The sequence below is a fragment of the Agelaius tricolor genome, unplaced genomic scaffold (assembly GCF_023055355.1).
Source record: "Agelaius tricolor isolate 1412-34295 unplaced genomic scaffold, bAgeTri1.0.p SCAF_14, whole genome shotgun sequence".
Taxonomy (NCBI): Eukaryota; Metazoa; Chordata; class Aves; order Passeriformes; family Icteridae; genus Agelaius; species Agelaius tricolor.
The window spans coordinates 10,744,032-10,752,273 of NW_027269274.1; the positions used below are offsets into that span (position 1 = coordinate 10,744,032).

The window sequence follows — 8,242 nt, forward strand, 5'->3', positions numbered from 1 at the left end:
TCCCTGTTAGCCATTATGGGGCATTTCTTAGCAAAAAATCTCCTACTGCTACAACCACTCCTCCCCATCCCACCCTTGCAATGACTTCCAGCTAGTGCCAGATCCCAGCTGGTTCAGAAACAGTGATATTCATAACCTGCAGCAGCAGGTTCCCAGATCACCATCATAAAAATATCAGCTTCTGTTCTGTCAAACAGAAGTTGAATGACTGTGGTGCTCAGATTTGCCATACCAAGGAGGTTTCCATTTTAACACTGAGCTTCCTGGCTTTCTCTCAAGACATTCCCATGAATCTCAGTATTCTATGGGGACTGTGGAAAGTAAAACTATAAAAGCCATGGTTTTAGGAGGAGAGAAAAAGCAGATGCTCTTCCTCCACCTTCATTATTCATCTGCACTGGGAACAGTCTCCACTTGGACCTGAAATTTCAGCCCAGCATTAATGCTTCTCTTACCATATTTACACCTTTGGCTGTGGAAAACAGTGATGCAAGTGCAGCACAGTCTTAAACTGACACTGGTTTCTGTCTGTGAATTCTCCTACACACAGGACATGATAATAAATCATAGACAGAGCTTGCTGATCGATTCTACCCAAGCAGTATGTTGGTCTCCAGGGCCAACAAACCAGCACTTAAATTAAGTTTCCTTGCTCAGTGTGCCATGCTGCAAAAAAAAAAAAAAAGTTGTTGTGCATCCCAGGCAGGTCATTTAGCCTCTTGTGCAAGGAGAATGGCAAAAAGATACACATGTAGGCATTAGAAAATGCTCCCACCTGATGTTCCTAAAGTGAGCTCTCCAACAGCTCAACGTTTCCCCTGTAGTCTTCCTAACAATTAATGAAAAAAATAGAGTCCTCTGGGAAAATTGTCACCGGGTAATTAATAAAAAATGAAAGTGAGAGAGCCAGAACTACAGGGATGTTGCAGAAAGCCTGCAAGTTGAAAGAGGCTGACTTAGAGTTGTGATGCCTTCCCAGTCTCAGAGGGAACTTAACACGTGCTCCGTGTTCCTCAGTGGCTGACTCTGACTCTCCACCTCTTCCATTCACTCTTCTGAAACAGGAGACATGATGGAAATGTTCAGGCCCTGCCACACTTCTCAATGGCCCAGCATGAACAGACCTGCTCAAACAGATGGGGAATGGCTGTCAAGCACAAATCTCCAGAGTCATTCAGTGATCTATTACCAGGTGACCACTTGCAAATAAAGGTCACTGTTTGTTTTCTACCTGGGGGTTTCAACCTGCTTATCATTTTGATGTGGAGGGTTCATTAAAACCCAGCAAAGGGGTCCTTTCTCTATCAAAGCAGCGATGCAATGTCCTTTTGCTTTAGAATCTCTGAAATGGTTCTCCAAAGGGCAAACACTCAAGCACATTTGTCTCACAGTTCCCAAAGCAGATGAGAGTTTTAAAAAACCCTAAGCTTTCAAGGTCAAAATTGATGCTCTGTTGGGATATGGTGTTGAGAAAGCTGGAAATGTCCATCTCACAGCTCTGTCTCCACCTGCAGTTTCCCAACACGAGTGCCTAAGCTGTCACAGATGCTGGGGAATCCTGAGGGGAAAGAGGATGAAGATGGATGGTCTTATGATTAAACCAGAGGACAGGGATTCAAGGGACCTGGTGTCACTTATAGACCTCCTGTGCTGACTTTGGGCAAGTCAATTAACCTCTCTGTGCTCCTGCTTGCCATGTGTAACATGGAGATAAGAGACCTCCCTACAGCACAGGAGACTTGTGTGGTTGACAGATGCTCTCATCCAATGCCAACAGGAGTCATGAGATTTCACTGATGGGAGAGTGATGGAGTGGAGAAGACCCACTGCCATTTGGGGCTATGTGGCTTTGTGAAAACTCAATAGGTGTCTGTTCTGCTTCCCTTGCCACCTGCTTCACACCTGTCTTACAAGGCACAAACGCTCTCCTGACCGAGCGCTGGCTCCAACACCAGCTGTGGGAGCCCTCGTGTCTCACAGGATGATCCCACGAGAGGAAATGCACAAGTGAGGATTTTTTGGCATTAAAAAAAAGCGATGTGAGTCTCAGAAATAGCTATGGAGAGGCCAGCCCTGTCTTACCCCCATGGGTGTGGAAGTGCCTGAGGTGAAATGTTCTGCTTCCCTGGCCTGATGCCCTTGTGCCCATGGGACACCCAGGTAATTCCCAGTGTGGGGAGGACTGTCCTGCCCATCACAGCAATGCAAGAGGCATCACAGCTGGCCCCACCTGTCCTTCTCTCCCACCAGGCTAGAGAAGCTCACTAATATCTCCTTTTTAAGACTTTTACAGCTCTGTAAACAAGGGAACATAATTTGCAATTATGCTTTTTGATTTCTGGTTGGTTTTGTTGTTGTTGTTGTTGGGTTTCTTTCAAGACATCAGAAAAGAAAAGCATTCCTGTGCTTTCACAGGAAACACTCTATTTCCCCTTCCAATTTCACAAGACAAGTTAAAGCATCTAATCCTGACCCTGGCAAAGCCTGCCTGACCCTTTCCTGCAAGGCTCAGGGGAAGGATTTCTTTCCCTCTCCTGTTGGGTTTGCGGGTGGTTTGTTTTGGTTTTTTTTATTCTATTAAAAACCCATAGTATTATTAAAAAGGAATTGTTCAATTCCTTTAATTGGCTCAGAAGATAAATTCTTCCCTCAGCCCAGGGGGTCATGGCCATCAGCAGCTATTTATTAGCAGCATTGATTGAGAAGAACAGCCTTTAAATGGAAATAAATTCAATTCTATGGCAAAGAGTATTCCATACAGGCTATTAATATAAGACAAGGAGCTTAACAGTTTTATTTCATATTTCTTTGTTCCATTCCTCAGCTCATAGCCATCTTCACTACTCCCAGTTACTTCCCATGTTTCCCTCCAACCATCCCCTCCCCATCAGAGGAATTTCCTTACCTGCATGGGTGAGAGCAGGCACAAGGGTGATAATGATGATAGAGATTTGAGTGAGCTCAGGGAGGCTCCAAATCAGGTCCCTGGGAACCAGAGGAGGAAGAAGCGGTGATGGGGAGCAAGATGAGACTTCCACATGCATGCACAATAGAAATGAGAGGGGGAGAAGAGCTCTCCTATGCTCTCTGGGGAATTTTTTGTTAGATTTTTGCCTTTTCCACTGCTCAAAAGCTGTCTTTGCCACCCTCTTGTCGACTCCAGAATACATTCATGGTGCACACCTTCATTCCAGTGTTTAATTGCTTGAGATTGTTACTTGTAGGCTGCTAATTTATTAAAACCATATCTCTCATGTTACTCTGGAGCCCACAAGAATCATTGCCTTCTATTAAAGGCAGTGGTGCATGCCTGCTTGTCTTTTTTCTCTGGCCACCTCTGTAATTGCAGCCCATTGCTAAGATGTGAAACTCTGCCCTACCAGCTCAGCATCCTCCACTGGGAGTGTTTGGATGAGGAACAAATGCAGGAGACAAATTCATTCAGGATATAATCAGAAATAACTGTTCTGATGTTCACAGAGATTGCACCAGGGACACACAGAGCCTCTAAGCTGCTCAGGTCACTTTTCACAGATGGGCCAAAAAGTGAAGCCAGAGACTCGTGACACAGATGGTCCCTGGAAGCATCATGCAGACCAGACCTTGACAAAATATGATGATGGATCCCTACAGCATCCCATGGAGCCAGCACTGTCCTTGCCCAGCTAAGCACAGAAAGATCTTCCCTGGTCATATGGGCCATCTTTTGAGTCACACACATCCCTCAAAGCAGACACATGCTCCATCCACACCCTGGTGCCACAAGCACAGATGGACTCCCATACCAGGAGATAGAGAGAGAGGGATACACACAGCACACGTAGCTCCATACACCAAGTGGCTGATACAGGCCAGAAGCTCCCTGCTTCTCCTCAGCCATCACCTCTCCCACAGGTCTGTCCATCCCCAAAAGGCTGCCCAGCTGCCTTCATCATCTCCTGACTCTGCTCTGCCTTTGAAGAGCTTCCTGGCATGCCAATGCCCACACCTGATCCTACAGAACTGCTCCATAGCATCTAACATGGAGAAGTAGCATCCCTTAAAGCAGTGCCTGAGCCTGGCTTTGAAACTCCTAAAAAAAGAAATCAACAGACAGTTCAGTGATGGAAAATCACTCTGTACTTGAGATACTGCTGAGCAGCAGTGGGGAAGTTGTCCATCCCTCTCAGATTGTTTTCTGAGATCCTGTAATTGCAAGAGGCAGACACCTCTCAATATATAAGGAAAGCATCATGGCCCTCTTGTGTCATGGCACAGCTCACATTTTAGACACACAGTTTTTGCCTCAAATTTGGGTTCCTATGATTCACCTCCTCATCTGGATTTGGCACTTAGCTCCACTGATGTACAGGTGCAAGTTCACAACTAAGATTAAACCACCCCCACATGCTGGGATGGGACGCTGCATCCAGACCAGCTGGGAGATGCCTTGTGGAGTTTCCAGCCAGCTCTCAGAAGGACTCAGGAATATAAATCCTCCCGTGGTCCAAAGGCCACCAATACTCCACAATGCACCCCGAGAGCCCATGAACTTCTCACAGTCAGAGAGCATCTGGGACAGAGCTAACAGCACCTGCAGGCAGGGGCAGGCAGAGGAGGCAGAGGCACAGGAAGAGGCACAGATACCAGCCCTCAATACTCAGCAGCCAGCAATTACAACAGCAGCCATACAAGACTAAAACAATAACATTTTGTTTATCCCCCAAACAATTAGCTCATTTTAGCACTCTGCCTCCACGTGCTAGGTAACAACAGGAGGCAAGGCAGGTGGCAGCTTTCAGTATCCAAAACTCTGGGTGCATCTATGCTTGTAAAATGGAGGGATGCTGCTCTGGACCCCCAGCCCTGGAAATGCTGGGGTTGCAGGTGGTGGTATGAGCTCTAGGTTAGACTGAATATGGGGATTTCTCAGGGGTATGGAGTGCAGGTAAGCTAGACTAGCTGCTCTGGTTTCTGCAGACTGGCTTTGACCTACACCCTTTGAAGACCTGGCTCCCTATTCCCAAAACAGCCTTCCTTATTCTAGGACTGTTTTGCTTTTACCTAAGTATTTTATTTATTTTATGTCCAAATATCCCAGGATCTATCTGAGACCTGCAAGCAGGACCACACAGCAAAAGACAGACTTACAAAGATCCAAAAAACCCATTTCATTTAGATTAAACAAGGCCATTATTGTGGTTTAATATAGGAATTGATTATTATAAGTATGCATATTGAGCTTAACAGCTTAGATTTGTATCTGTTTCATCACTGTTAATCTTTGATAAATATGTTTTTAATAATCTCTGGGTATTTATTGAACATAAAACTGTCATATGAAATTGAGAATAAGATTGCTAAAGATACTTATTATACACTACTTCAACACAAATTCATTATTAAAAACCTTTCACTGAGGCTTACTTTTAACCACAACATAACTGATGCAGATACGGCATAGTTAATCTATAATAAATATATTTGCAATAAACTATTGATATTTAACCTGCAGTAACTGTCTTAATAAATATGATACATGGAAATGGCTTTTGAACAAGCTGCTCTTTTTTTTAGCTCTGTCAGACCGTTGGAGGATGTGGGGTGAGAAGGGGGAAAGCTGTGGCCTCGTGTAAGGCAGTTCATTTATCAGTCCCCACAGCCTTCCCCTACCCTGGTCACTGGACTCATTGCTGTTTCAATCCCCAAATCTCCAGCCCCAGACTCTTACAGGGATCTGTCATTTGCTCTCAGTCCTGACTCATATTAACATCTGGCCCCAGCCATCCCTACAACTCTGGTGGGCTGTGCCATACAAAGGCTGTTAACTCAGCTGCTGGTGCCCCCAGATAATGCTCTGTCTGCCCAACAGCTTTGTAAAGTGGATAAGCACCCTCAAGGGGACTGAAACACACAGAACCCACACCTCTTGGGCAGTAAAAACACAAGCTTTGTGAGAATATGGATCAACAGAGAAGCTTAAATGAGGAGATTTCAGTTTTGAACTCAACAGAGGCCACCAAATGCCTTTGACACACGAACTAGACTGGAGTCTGACTCCAAGCCATCAGAGGCAAAGGACTTGACCCACAGTGCTGCTGAGACCCCCTGGGATATCTCAGAGATGTGTTTGTCATTCTTTGCATCACTTAATGACTGAGGTTAGTTGCAATAAGTCAACTATAGCAGATATGCACAAAATTTCCCTCCCAGCACTAATCGAATGGGAGAGGAGCAGAGTAATTCCTCCCCTGTCCTCTCCTCTGGGTCTTGCCCCATTTGTTATATGGCCACTCATAAGGCCCTTTAAGACTTCCTGGAGGCCACCGTCTGATTCTCACGTATCAGAGAGAGCCAAAGATCTCAACGTGCAACTTTTAATTGAGCTGTATCATCTGCCACAAACATGAAATTAATGGTCCTACATCATAATCATAAATTCATACATAACCCCATGCACCAGCAAATAACTCTTTGCAGTGATACTACAATGGTAAGCTGATTTGCAAGAAGTGCACGCTTCCCAGGAATCCTAATTAACCAAATTAACACCATCACTTCAAATCATGTCCCAGCAGTAGGACATTTCCGATTGGCCTCGGGCTGGAGCAAAGCAGCCAAATGAAAACCTGACAGCATCTCTGTGAGTCCAGCAGCCTCACCCTCTGCTGGGGGAAGTATCTGCTGCCCATCCATGCACACAAGGAAGGGAGCAAAAGCCTCGTGAGCATTTGGAGGCACTGACCCAAAACAGAGCACGGCACAGTGACCCTGTGCAGCAGAGGAGCAGCTCTCAGCTCCTCAGGCATTTCCCAAACCTAACCAGCAGTATGAGGAACACCATGCTCTCTTCTTCCAGGGGGTTGTGACACTGCCAAATCCCCTCAGAGAGTGACAAATGTTGCTTTGGGTGAGTCTGCAGTGGGTCTGGGGTCATGGGGCAGGGCTGATAAAACGAACAGACTCTAGAAACGCCCAACTTGTTTCCCTGAACCCACTTGTTCACACTGGTTTCCCCTTGTGACTTGCCCAAAATATTTAGTGCTCAACACCTTTTCTTTCCCCCCTTCTGGGTAGTCAGGTTTTTCTATTTCTGCCACAGGAAAAACAAGTCACTATTTTGGGAGCATGTGGGATTCAAGCCTATGACTGTCTCAGCACTCCCTGCATGGAAGAGGATATCCACAGCCTGTGTGCCAGAGGGACTGGCTTGTGCCTCTGTGCATATTCAGCCTGGATGGCAGGGAGGCCCAGTCCCACCAGGGTCCTCACACTGGAGCATGGAATGGCCTCAGCTCCCCAGGCACAGGGACAGAGATCCCATCCCTGCTCTGAAGTGATGCTCCAAAAGGATCCCATGCCTGCTCTGAAGTGATGCTCCAAAAGGATCCCATCCCTGCTCTGAAGTGATGCTCCAAAAGCTGGGCTGGGAACTTTGAACCCAGAGGAAAAGGAGGCTCCTACCAGAAGTGGGGTTCGAACCCACGCGGGCATGCACCCATTGGATCTTAAGTCCAACGCCTTCACCACTCGGCCATCCTGGTGGGTTCTGGCCTCTCCCCTGGCCCACCAGCTCCTCCCTGAGAGCTCACACCTCACCAAGCACTCGGGGTCCCAACCCAGGACACTTCCCAAGCCCAGTGACACCATTCCCTCCTCACTGCTATCTTTAACATCTCCAGCAGCTGATGGAACATCTCATTAGGAGAGAGCTGGTCTCATGGGCCATGAAGAATGGCGCAGGCCCTGTGTGCACCCTAGATCCTCATGAAAGAGCCACAGTCACTGGTGGTGATGCCAACAGGGACCCTGGAGCAGGAGGGACATCTCTGGGAGGTCCCTCCTGACTCCACTGGGTCCTCAGGGGAAGGGAGCAGCTCTGACAGCCTGGCAGCTCTCAGCCAGACACAGCACAGTTAAAGCCCTGGCCCTGCACCCCAGGGGCCACTCCTGACCCCCTCCTGTCTGCATGAAGTACTCTGCTAGTGCATTTAGGTGGGACAGACAGTGGTACAGGAAGGTCTTTTTTTTTCCTTTGGGATGAGCTACAGCTTTGTTCCTATAGTCTAGAGAGAAGAAAAAAACTCAGACACCAATATTGAACATCATGGGATTCAAACCCACAACCCCTAGGTGCTCATGTGCAGGAAGTCTTTAGCCCTTAAGCCACAGAAGCCTGATAATTTCTGTTCCTGAATTCAGCCATCCTCCATATTCTCAGGCCAACACCTTCACACAGGGATGCTATCCCTGAGAAACCCTG

General features: G+C 46.9%; 1 non-coding gene across 1 annotated transcript; it reads right to left on the reverse strand.

The window, feature by feature from the left end:
• Nucleotides 1-7,440: 7,440 nt before the first annotated feature.
• On the reverse strand, nucleotides 7,441-7,523 carry TRNAL-UAA (transfer RNA leucine (anticodon UAA)). Its single transcript has one exon. It is a non-coding gene; the product is annotated as a tRNA-Leu (tRNA).
• Nucleotides 7,524-8,242: the final 719 nt, after the last annotated feature.